Genomic DNA, 13230 nt, shown 5'->3' with positions numbered 1-13230 from the left:
TTTCATCTATCTAATCTTCAAATTCTTTAGAAGATATTTGCAAATGACATATCAGATAAAAGGTTAGTATCCAAAACCTATAAAGAACTTATAAAACTCAACACCCAAAAAACAAATAATCCAGCAAAGAAATGGGCAAAAGACATGATTAGACACTTTTCCAAAGACAATATGGCTAACAGACACATGAAAAAATGCTCATCATCACTCATCATCAGGGAAATACAAATCAAAACCACAATAAGATACCACCTAACACCAATCAAAATGTCTAAAATTAACAACTCAGGCAACAACAGTTGTTGGCGAGGATGCAGAGAAAGAGAAACTCTTTTGCACTGCTGGTGGGCATGCAAAGTGGTGCAGCCACTCTGGAAAAGAGTATGGGGGTTTCTCAAAAAGTTAAAAATAGAACTACGCTTTGACCTAACAATTTCACTACTAGGTATTTATCGAAGGGGTACAGGTGTGCTGTTTCGAAGGGGCACAGGCACACCAATGTTTATAGCAGCACTACTGACAATAGCCAAAGTATGGAAAGGGCCCAAATGTCCATTGGCCAATGAGTGGATAAAGAAGATGTGGTATACACACACATACACACACACACACACACACACACACACACACACAAAGGAGTATTACTCAGCAATCAAAAAGAAATGAAATCTTGCCATTTGCAACTATGTGGATGGAACTAGAGGGTATCATGCTGAGTGAAATTAGTCAGAGAAAGAACTATCATATGACTTCACTCATATGTGGAATTTAAGATACAAAACAGGTGAACATAAAGGAATGGAAGCAAAAATAATATAAAAACAGGGAGGGGGACAAAACATAAGAGACTCTTAAATATAGAGAACAAACTGAGGGTTGCTGGAGGGGTTTTGGGTGGTGCAATGGGCTAAATGGGTAAGGGGCATTAAGGAAGGCATTTGTTGGGATGAGCACTGGGTGTTATACATAAGGGATGAATCACTGGGATCTACTCCTGAAATCATTATTGCAATATATACTAACTTGGATGTAAATTTAAAAATTAAAAAAAAAAAAGAAAAAAGAAAGAAATTGGATTAGAACAGTACATACTGGCCATTGTCTGCGCCAACCACCCTGGCTGGCCACACCTGGTGCTGTACTGCAAGACACCTAGGCTCTCGCCACCCACCAAGACAGTCTGTTTATGCCGACCGTCTCTGCCCCACAGAACCCGGAGCTCAGGCCGGCCAACATGGCTGTGCAGATGGCACTCATGGCAGCGGGGACAACCTCTGCCAGTGTGAGAGATTTAGTCTGCGTGTGACGGGCTGGCCCTGGCACCTGCTCCCATAATGCGGTGCATGGTGCATCATTAATGACAGACCATCATGGCTCCAGCAAAGCTGTGAAACTCACGAGTTCAGCTCAAGAACCTGGCCAGAGTGCTCCTATCACCACCTTCTGCTATCACCACCTTCCCAGGTCAGTAACGAGCAGTGTTAGCATACATAGCACATTTCTGTCGCTTAAGAAATCAGTGTCACAATTTACAGTTTATAAGCATATTTTCTTACTTCATTCTTTGGAAGTAACAGTTGAAGAGAGGAGAGGAAAGTTTGTGAGGATTATAATAGGTGATGAGCTGCCACCTGCCCAAAGTATCTTCTGAGAGACACTAACCTCTTTGTGGTACTAGAGCAAGGTCACTGGATTAAAAAACAAAAACAACGGTGCCTGGGCGGCTCAGTGGGTTAAGCGTCTGAGTCTTGATTTCTGTTCAGGTCATGATCTCAGGGTCCTGAGATCCAGCCCCACGTAGGTGTCCATGATGAGTAGAGATTCTCTCTCCCCCCTCCAAATAAACACATAAAAGGCATAAAGCAAAATGGACTATGTCCTCCTCAAGCTGCCACAGCCATACTGGAAGCAATTGTCTGAAAGTGGGTTCTTTTGGAAAAAGCTAGCATCCAGTCACTATGAATATTTCTCTTAACCTAGGCCTAACCTCCAAAAGTATGATCAAGAACAGATTCTATTTGCAGTGGCATTAATTGTAAAAGGAGGATCGTTAGATAAATCTGTTAACTACAAAAGCATTTTTCATGAAGTCAGCTAGTTGATTAGTGGCAATCCCACTGTGCAAACTACGGCCCTGTTTTATTCTGATTGCACTATTGAGTGAACACTCAAGTTCAAGTAACATGGGCAACATTGAACTGAATATGGGATTACAGAAGAGTTTTTCGGGAAGAAGACGTTGTCACATCGTCATGGTAACTGTTGACATTCTACAGGAGTTCATCAGGTGGGGCAGACTCAGTATTCAGATGTCTTATGTATTTCAGCAGCAGTTACCTTGTACTCACCAACCAGGCCTTTAGCTGGAACTTTCTTCCTCCAAATTTGGGTATACACTATTAGCTATGTTTGAATCTTCACAAAATGTGTTCTTAAAGCCAATAGAGCCCAGGCAGGAGACTCTTTTGGACAATAGGGTTATGAATCTTTTCCTCACAGTACGTGGAAAAATCAAAGATTCAGATATGGCACGAGGTTCTCTGCAGTGCCTTGCACAGTTAACATCTCTTCATGGACCCATGTTCAACCATAAAAGATCCCTAGATGATTGTGGAAGGATTACTGAATGCTATCAATGAAATTGAAATGAAAGATCTGGAAGTTGTGGGATTCTCCAGTATTAATCAGCAATGTGATAACTCCAAATGTCTTAAAGCCATTCCAAATGAACTTTTCTCCTTTGTTAACTGCCTCAGATACCTCACTTATTCTTTGGATGAAATGCTGCATTAGAAGAAGTTTTGATAAGGATGACATGGTATACATGGAAATTTGTGACAAATTGCTGGAAGGAATACTAGCTAACTTGAATCCAAGATGACAAACATTGCCATAAAGGCTTTTTAAATTCAATATGCAGTTCAAGTTTTTAATTCCTGTATTTGGTGCTACCTAAGAAATTTGACTGCCAGTGGTGTGGAGGAAGAAGAAATAAGTAAATATATCAGAAGAATGATCAAGACCAGCTTTCAGATCAGCTGCTAATCAGGCTCTATGCTGACAGCTCAGAGCCTGGAGTCTGCTTCAGATTCTGTGTCCCCTCTCCCTCTGTCCCTACCCCATTCATGCTCTCTTTTTCTCTCTCTCAAAAATAAATAAATAATAATTTAAATAAATGCTCTTGAGTCTGCAAGTGGAGGCTGATTAGCCTTCCAATATGAATAGTTACATAAAAAATTGAACTAGCTAAACCAGACCGTATAAACTTTTAAAAGAAGATGTAATAGCTTAGAGTTATCACTTGACATATTTTATTACTTCTTTCCTTCCCAATAGGTAGTTACTCCATTGTAATGTTAAAATTCAGGCTTATAAATGCTGTTTATGAGACTATAAAGAGGTTGTTTTTTTTTTTTTTTATTTTTCTTCCTTTCACTAATCTCTCTTTGTCTTGGCAGTCAGCTCAGTCTCTCACCATGAGAAAGAGACAGACGTCAGCAATATGTGGTGAAACAAGATTTAAAAAATAGGATACTCTCTAAAATAAGATAGTTTTAATGTTAATTACTCATAATTACTCAAACTTTTCATTGAAATCCATCCAATGAATTAAAGAATAGTTGGCTTGAAATTAGTGTTTGAAAGTATTCTATCTTGAAAAATATATGGTCATGTATATGTATATTTTTGTAGGTTAGATAGGCTATGCCTAAATTTTACCAATACAATTTAACAAAAAAAGTACTAAACTTATTTTCTCATCATAAATTTATACCTAGTTTCTCAGAAGATTCTGTCATGCCACTCTGCTGCCCTTCCCTGCTGGTTACACGAAATTAACAAAATTGATTTGCTGAGATATTTTTCAGATATTCTTCAAAGTCTTCAAGTTGGGGGGTGGTCAATGAGATATGAACACAATTATCATGTGGATTTTAAGCTCCAACACTTACTAGGTATGTGAATTTGATAAGATAAACCCTCTGAACCTCAATTTCTACATTTTAAAAATAGAGAACAAATTTACTGCATAAAGATGTTATGTAGATTACATCAGATGATGTCAGTCCCTCTTACACAGAACCTGGTAGCGAGGACACACTGGAGGTGTTCTTCTCCTGCTCTGTTGTTGAGGATACTAGTGAGTACATCTGTGTCTAAGAGGGAAGAATGCAGGGGCTTTTATGGGTGGATATTATTACTTCTAGTAATAATAATAATTAGTATTGATTATATTCCGAGGGCAATTGAAGATACTGACAGGTATCAGCCACTTCTCATATATAACATGAATGGGGTGCTTACATTCCCGTTTAATATTATATACAGAATTAAATTCTTGCACCCATTTGCACTACCCAAATAAATAAGGAATTGATTAAAAGTGGAATGCTAATAATCCTTGAACTGAGAAATATCCTTAGCTTAGATTTATTTAGCTTTCCAAATTAATATGAATTTCCTGGTTGAGTTATCGCCCTTTAAGGACCTGTAGTCCATTATATAAGGAAACAGCATTCCCTGTTCTGGATAATTCTAAAAATGTCAATATCTATTTCTATTCTTTTTAAATCAGGGATTTAAAAAATTACTACCTCATCAAGGATTTATACAGAGTCCAGTGTATCATGGCCCTTTATATTCATTGAAGTTACAAAAATCCCTTTACAAATCAGTATTTTAGAAGATATCCTTGACCCCATGATGAGATTTGAAAGTCACTTTGATGTTTTCTGAAAAACACCAGCAATCTGACTATGGATAATTTATTTTGTGTATCAATAGCTCATTCCTTCCTATTGCTGAGTGGCATTTCATTATGGATATGCCCCCATTTGTTTATCCATTTCCCAGGTGGGGGCATTTGAGTTGTTTCCAGCTGTTAGTGATTTGAATAAAACTGTTAATCATACAAGTATCTGTGTGAACACAGATTTTTTTTTTCCCCTTGGATAAATATCCAGAAGTGAAATGTCTGGAATGCATACATAATTATATGCTTAGCTTTATAAAAAACTACCACATTATTTTTCCTAATGGTTGTATCATTTTGTATATTGACCAGTTATATATGAAATTTCAAGTCTGAATTATTCCGCCTATGTCCTTAACCCAAACTCCATCCAATTTTACCCCTTGAAAATTCCTTCCTATTACAAATAATATAATAAAGCTTGTAGAATAAAAAGATCTTATTTTTTTTTTCCTAATTGAACCTAAAAATTTGCTAAAGATATTCCTCATATTAAAGGCCTTCTTTATTACAGGGCCACACACCATCATTTACCTACACCATCAGAATAAACGAGTCAGGCAAGTGTGGAGGTGAGGGAGTCAGCATTACTTTGTTAGTGCCACTTCTGAACCTTTACTTCTCTACTCTTATGTAAAAAAATAAAATAAATAATAATAATAATAGGAGGAGCCAAGATGGCGGAACAGCATGGAAGTTTTTTGTGTGTCTCATGTCCATGAAATACAGCCAGACCAACAATAAACCATCCTACACACCTAGAAAACTTATTGGAGGCTTAACACAACAATCTGCACAACCTGAACCACAGAAGTCAGCAGGTACGTGGCGCAGAGAGGTGAACTTGGGGAGAGAGAAGCCGGCGGCAGGCAGGGCCTTTGCAGGCGGAGAAAGGACAGAGACTGAGGCGGGGGAGAACACGGGAAAAGCACCCCTCCCCAAAAGAAGCTGGAGAGAAAGTGGAAAATTGGAAATAGACTCAGGGACTAAACTAAAAAGGGAGAAAAGAGAAAGGAGAGGGTTTAAATTCCAGTAAGACTAAACAAGGGGAGTGCAAAGGCTGTAACTCCGCAGCTCAATACCTGGCGGTGCTCTGGTGGGAAAGGTGAATCCCCAGGAACAGAGTGGGGTCCGGGAGGTTCTCAGGCCACACGGAGAAAGGGGTTCCACTGCTGGAAGGACATTTGGTAGAGACTGTTGAAGGCGCCTGGTCACAGCAGAACCCAGAGAACAGCCACATTCGCTGGTGCTGGAACAAGGTCATTACGACTGAAGCTGGGTGCCAGATGTGTGCTGTGATTTTCCATAATCCCTGAAAAGCTGCTGCTACACTATCTTGCGAAATTTTACCGGGGCGGCTGTCACCTGGCCGCAGTCTCAGGGCACCGGCAGCAGCAGGGTTCAGCAAGGGTTCCTGGGTGCAGCCGACATTCGGCCATTGCTCAGTGAGACCCTCCCACAGAGGGGCGGAACGGGCCAAAGCCGCAGTCCTTCAGAAGTAAGGGGCCAGGGAAAACAGCCGCATCTGAGACAAAACTAGGGAGAGGTACTACCTGAGTCTTGGTCACAGACAGTGAAAGAGCAGGGAGAGGATAAAAGCTGAAGACAGAGGATGGGTGCGCGATTGCTGATCGCAGAGAACAGAGTACCCATATGAGAGACAGTAACTGAGTGACACCATTTTCACTTCTACCGTGCATGCGCATACGCACTTACCTGCTCTGCAACAATACACCCCAGTAGCCTAGCAGTGCCATCTAGTGGAAAATGGAGCCATTACACTGAGGTCCGCCCAACTGGGCCAACCTCTCTCTTCAAGAACACAAGTCTCACCCCCTACTTAGTTTATGGACTATAAAGTGCTACATCGTCTGACTTCTAGGGGAAAACGAAGCAATTTCAGTTCTATTTCAATCTGTTAGCAGGTCCAGCTATTCAATTTTCTTTCTTAGTTTTTTCTTTTTATCTTTTACACTATTCTTTTTCTTGAATACAGAAAGAGAAAAAATTCATTTTTGTTTTCAATTTTTATTAAAAATATTTTTTTTAGGGGGGCCTGGGTGGCTCAGTCAGTTGGGTGCCTGACTTCGGCTCAGGTCATGATCTCACAGTATGTGAGTTCGAGCCCCGGTCACACTCTGTGCTGACTGCTCAGAGCTTGGAGCCTGCTTCAGATTCTGTGTCTCCCGCTCTCTCTGCCCCTCCCCAGCTTATGTTCTGTCTCTCTCTGTCTCAAAAATAAAAATAATAATAATAATAATAAAATAAAAATATTTCTTTTAATTTTTTACTATATATTTTTTTACTTTTGTGTAATTTTTTTTCAAATTCTATCTTACTTCCATCATTCTATTTTAGTCTACTTCAGTGAATTCGCCTTTTCAAAGTTTCAAATTATTTCCTTCTTTTCTTTTTTCTTTTTCTTTTTTCTCTTTTTTGTTTCTTTCCTTTTTCTTAAATGCAGAAAGTGAAAAACTTCATTTTTATCTTCAATTTCTATAAAGATATTTTTCTTTAATTTTTTCACTATATTTTTGGCTTTTACGTACTTTTTTTTCAAATTCTATTTTACTTCCATCATTTTATTTTTGTCAAATTCAGTGTATTCACTTTTTCAAATTTTCAAATGATTTCTTTTTTTCTCTTTTTTTCTTTTTTGTTTCTTTTCTTTTTATTGAATATAGAAAGAGAAAAATATCATTTTTATTTTTAATTTTCGTTAAAATATTTTTCTTTCATTTTATTCCAACTATATTGTTTACTTTTATGTAATTTTTTTTCAAATTCTATTTCACTCCCATCATCTCATTTCAGTCTATTTCAATGTATTCATTTTTTCAATATCTCAAATGATTTCCTCCCCACCCCTTTTTTTTCTCTAATTTGTCAAACCACTTTCAACACCCAGACCAAAACACACTTAGGATTTAGCATCATTTATTAGATTTTGTGTGTGTTTTTAATTTTTTAATTTTAATATTTTTTTTATTTTTTTTAATTTTAAGTTTTCTACCTCACTAATTCCTTTTCTCACTTCAAAATGACAAAATGAAGGAATTCACCCCAAAAGAAAGAGCACGAAGAAACAACAGCCAGGTGTTTAACCAACACAGATACAAGCAAGATGTCTGAACCAGAATTTAGAATCATGATAATAAGAATGCTAGCTGGAGTCAAAAACTGATTAGAATCCCTTTCTGCAGAGATAAAAGAAGTAAAAAATAGCCAGAATGAAATGAAAAATGCTATAACTGAGCTGCAATCATGGATGGATGCAGCAGCAGCAAGGATGGATGAGGCAGAACAGAGAATCAGCAACATAGAGGACAAACTTACAGAGAATAACGAAGCAGAAAAAAAGAGGGAGATAAAGGCAAAAGAGCACAATTTAAGAATGAGAGAAATCAGTGACTCATTAAAAAGGAATAATATCAGGATCATAGGGGTGCCAGAAGAGGAAGAGAGAGAAATAGGGGTAGAAGGGTTATGTGAGCAAATCACAGCAGGAAAACTTTCCTAACTTGGGGAAAGACACAGACATCAAAATCCAGGAAGCACAGAGGACCCTCATTAGATTCAACAAAAACCTACCATCAACAAGGCATATCATATCCAAATTCACAAAATACTCAGGCCAGAAGAGAATCCTGAAAGCAGCAAAAGAAAAAAAAAAAAAAAAGTCCCTAACCTACAAGGAAAGACAGATTAGGTTTGCAGCAGACCTAGCCACAGAAATTTGGCAGGCAAGAAAGGAGTGGCGGGATATATTCAGTGTGATGAATCAGAAAAATATGCAGCCAAGAATTATTTATCCAGCAAGGCTGTCATTCAAAATAGAAGGAGAGACAAAAAGTTTCCCAGACAAACAAAAATTAAAGGAGTTTGTGACTACTAAACCAGCCCTGCAACAAATTTTAAGGGGGACCCTCTGAGGGGAAAAAAGATGAAAATATATATATATATATATATATATATATATATATATATATATCTCAAAAGCAACAAAGATTTGAAAGGACCAGAGAAAACCACCAGAAACTCCAACTCTACAAGCATCATAATGGAAATAAATTCCTATCTTTCAGTACTCATTTTAAATGTCAATGGACTCAATGCTCCAATCAAAAGACATAGAGTAACAGAATGGGTAAGAAAACAAGATCCATCTATATACTGTTTACAAGAGACCCACTTTAGACCTAAAGACACCTTCAGATTGAAAGTAAGGGGATGGATAGCCATCTATCATGCTAATGGTCAACAAAAGAAAGCTGGAGTAGCCATACTTACATCAGACAATCTAGACTTTAAAATAAAGGCTGTATCAGGAGATGCAGAAGGGCATTATGTCATAATCAAGGGGTCTATCCACCAAGAAGACCTAACAATTGTAAACATTTACAATGTGGGAGCACCCAAATATATAAATCAATGAATCACAAACATAAAGAAACTCATCGATAGTAATACCATAATAATAGGAGACTTCAACACCCCACTCACAACAATGGACAGATCATCTAATCAAAAAATCAACAAAGAAACAATGGCTTTGAATGACACACTGGACCATATGGACTTAACAGATATATTCAGAACATTTCATCCTAAAGGAGCAGAATATACATTCTTCTCCAGTGCACATGGAACATTCTCCAGAATAGATCATATACTGGGACACAAATCAGCCCTAAGTAAGTACAAAAAGATCAAGATTATACTATGCATATTTTCAGACCACAACTCTATGAAACTCAAAATCAACCACAAGAAAAAATTTGGACAGGTAACAAATACTCGGAGAATGAAGAACATCCTACTAAAGAATGAATGGCTAACCAAGAAGTTAAAGAGGAAATAAAAAAGTATATAGAAGTCAATGACAATGATAACACCACAACCCAAAACCTCTGGCACGCAGCAAAGACGGTCATAAGAGGAAAGTGTACAGCAATCCAGGCCTTCCTAAAGAAGAAAGAAAGATCTCAGATACACAACCTAACCTTACGCCTTAAGGAGCTGGAAAAAGAGCAGCAAATAAAACCCCAAACCAGCAGAAGACAGGAAATAATAAAGATTAGAGCAGAAATTAATGCTATTGAAACCAAAACCAAAAACAAACAAACAAAAAACCAAAATAAAACAAACAAAAAAATGAAAAAAACCCAGTAGAACAGATCAATGAAACCAGAAGCTGGTTCTTTGAAAGAATTCACAAAATTGATAAACCACTAGCCCGTTTGATCAAGAAGAAAAAGGAAAGGGCCCAAATAAATAGAATCAAGAATGAAAGAGGAGAGATCACAACCAACACAGCAGAAATAAAAACAGTAATAAGAGAATATTATGAGCAATTATATACCAATAAAATGGACAATCTGGAAAAATGGACAAATTCCTAGAAACATAGACACTACCAAAACTGAAACAGGAACAAATAGAAAATTTGAACAGACCCACAACCAGTAAAAAAATCAAATTAGTAATCAAAACTCTCCCAAAAAACAAGAGTCCAGGGCTGGATGACTTTCCAGGAGAACTGTATCAAACATTTAATGAAGAGTTAACACTTATTCTCTTGAAGGTGTTTCAAAAAATAGAAATGGATGCAAAACTTCCAAACTCTTTCTATGAAGCCAGAATTACCTTGATTCCAAAACCAGACAGAGACACCACTAAAAAGGAGAACTACACACCAATTTCCCTGATGAACATGGATGCAAAAATACTCAACAAGATATTAGGCAACCGGCTCCAACAATACATTAAAAAAATTATTCACCACGACCAAGTGGGATTTATACCTGGGATGCAGGGCTGGTTCAATATCCGCAAAACAATTAACCTGATTCATCACATCAAGAAAAGAAAGGACAAGAACCTTATGGTCCTCTCAATAGATGCAGAGAAAGCGTTTGACAAAATACAGTATCCTTTCTTGACAAAAACGCTCAAGAAGGTAGGGATAGAAGAAAAATTCCTCGAGATCATAAAAGCCATATATAAATGATGCAATGCTAATATCCTCCTCAATGGGGAAAAAAATGACAGCTTCCCCCTAAGGTCAGGAACAAGACAGGGATGTCCACTCTCGCCACTGTTATTCAACATAGTTTTGGAAGTCTTAGCCTCTGCCATCAGACAACACAAAGAAATAAAAGGCATCCAAATCGGCCAGGAGGAGTTCAAACTTTCACTTTTCTCAGATGACATGATACTCTATACAGAAAACCCAAAAGATTCCACAAAAAAATTGCTAGAATTCATTCATGAATTTAGCAAAGTTGCAGGATACAGAATCAATGAACAGAAATCGGTTACATTACAATACACCAACAATTAAGTGACAGAAAGAAAAATCAAGGAATCGATCCCATTAACGATTGCACCAAAAACGATAAAATACCTAGGAATAAATCTAACCAAAGAGGTGAAAAATCTATACACTGAAAACTATAGAAAGCTTATGAAAGAAATTGAAGAAGACACAAAAAAATGGAAAAAGATTTAATGCTCCTGGATAGGAAGAACAAATATTGTTTAAATGTCGACACTACCCAAAGCAATGTACATATTTGATGCAATCCCTATCAAAATAACACCAGAATTCTTCACAGAGTTAGAACAAATAATCGTAAAATTGGTATGGAACCAGAAAATACCTGGAATAGCCAAAGCAATCTTGAAAAAGAAAACCAAAGCAGGAGGCATCACAATCCCAGATTTCAAGCTGTACTACAAAGCTGTAATCCTCAAATCAGTATGGTACTGGCACAAGAACAGACACTCAGATCAATGGAACAGAATAGAGAACCCAGAAATGAACCCACAAACGTATGGCCAACTAATCTTTGACAAAACAGGAAAGACTATCCAATGGAATAAAGACAGTCTCTTCACCAAGTGGTGCTGGGAAAATTGGACAGCGACATGCTGAATAATGAACCTGGACCACATTCTTACACCATACACAAAAATAAACTCAAAATGGATGAAAGACCTCAATGTGAGATAGGAAGCCATCAAAATCCTCAAGGAAAAAGCAGGCAAAAACCTCTTTGATCTTGGCCACAGCAACTTCTTACTCAATACATCTCCGGAGGCAAGGAAACAAAAGCAAAAATGAACTACTGGGACCTCATCAAAATAAAAACCTTCTGCACAGCGAAGGAAACAATCAGCAATACTAAAAGGCAACCAATGGAATGGGAGAAGATATTTTCAAATGACATATCAGATAAAGGGTTAGTATCCAAAATCTATAAAGAGCTTATCAAACTCAACACCCAAAAAACAAATAATCCAGTGAAGAAATGGGCAAAAACATGAATAGACACTTCTCCAAAGAAGACATCCAGATGGCCAACTGACACATGAAAAAATGCTCAACATCACTCATCATCAGGAAATCAAAACCACAATGAGATACCACCTTACACCTGTCAGAATGGCTAACATTAACAACTCAGGCAACAACAGATGTTGGCAAGGATGTGGAGAAAGAGGATCTCTTTTGCACTGTTGGTGGGAATGCAAGCTGGTGCAGCCACTCTGGAAAACAGTATGGAGGTTTCTCAAAAAACTAAAAATAGAACTATCCTACCACCCAGCAATTGCACTACTAGGCATTTGTCCACGGGATAAATGAAAGAAATTTATTTTCGAAGGGACACATGCACCCCCATGTTTACAGTAGCACTATCAACAATAGCCAAAGTATGGAAAGAGCCCAAATGTCCATCGATGGATGAACGGATAAAGAACTGGTATATCTATACAATGGAGTATTACTTGGAAATCAAAAAGAATGAAATCTTGCCATTTGCAGCTATGTGGATGGAACTGGAGGGTATTATGCTAAGTGAAATTAGTCAGAGAAAGACAAATGACTTCACTCATATGAGGACTTTAAGAGACAAAACAGATGAACATAACGGAAGGGAAACACAAATAATATAAAAACATGGAGGGGGACAAAACAGAAGAGACTCATAAATATGGAGAACAAACTGAGGGTTACTTGAGGGGTTGTGGCAGGAGGGATGAGCTAAATGGGTAAGAGGTACTAAGGAATCTACTCCGGAAATCATTGTTGCACTATATGCTAACTAATTTGGATGTAAATTTTTTAAAAATAAAAAATAAAACAAGGTAAAAAAAATAATGGTTTTGAAGGTCATCTCGGTTAGTCTATTCCAGTAATGTCTTGCCTCCTAATCATTTTTCCACAATAATCAGAGTCCTCGACATTTATCTTCTCCTTTCCTTTTCTTTCCTAACACCATAATTTTAATGATTGTCATTAACGTTAGTCACCAAGTATTTTGTTCTCTCTTCCTTCTGTGCACGTTAGGATAATATGCAAGTTTCCCTGTTCTAGCAGAAGAGTTGTGAGCAGAAGTGATCTGTCATTTCCTAGTCAGATAATTTAATTGCCAATTTGTGATACTCTAACATATTCTTTCCTACTAGTATGT

At 37.5% G+C, this 13230-nt stretch overlaps 1 pseudogene; it reads left to right on the top strand.

The window, feature by feature from the left end:
• The first annotated feature begins 1186 nt into the window (after positions 1-1186).
• Positions 1187-4737, top strand: LOC122469018 (annotated as a pseudogene).
• Positions 4738-13230: the final 8493 nt, after the last annotated feature.

Source organism: Prionailurus bengalensis, chromosome B1, assembly GCF_016509475.1.
Source record: "Prionailurus bengalensis isolate Pbe53 chromosome B1, Fcat_Pben_1.1_paternal_pri, whole genome shotgun sequence".
Lineage (NCBI taxonomy): Eukaryota > Metazoa > Chordata > Mammalia > Carnivora > Felidae > Prionailurus > Prionailurus bengalensis.
Note: the sequence above shows the minus strand (reverse complement) of the source record. Positions and strands in the feature narration are given on the sequence as shown.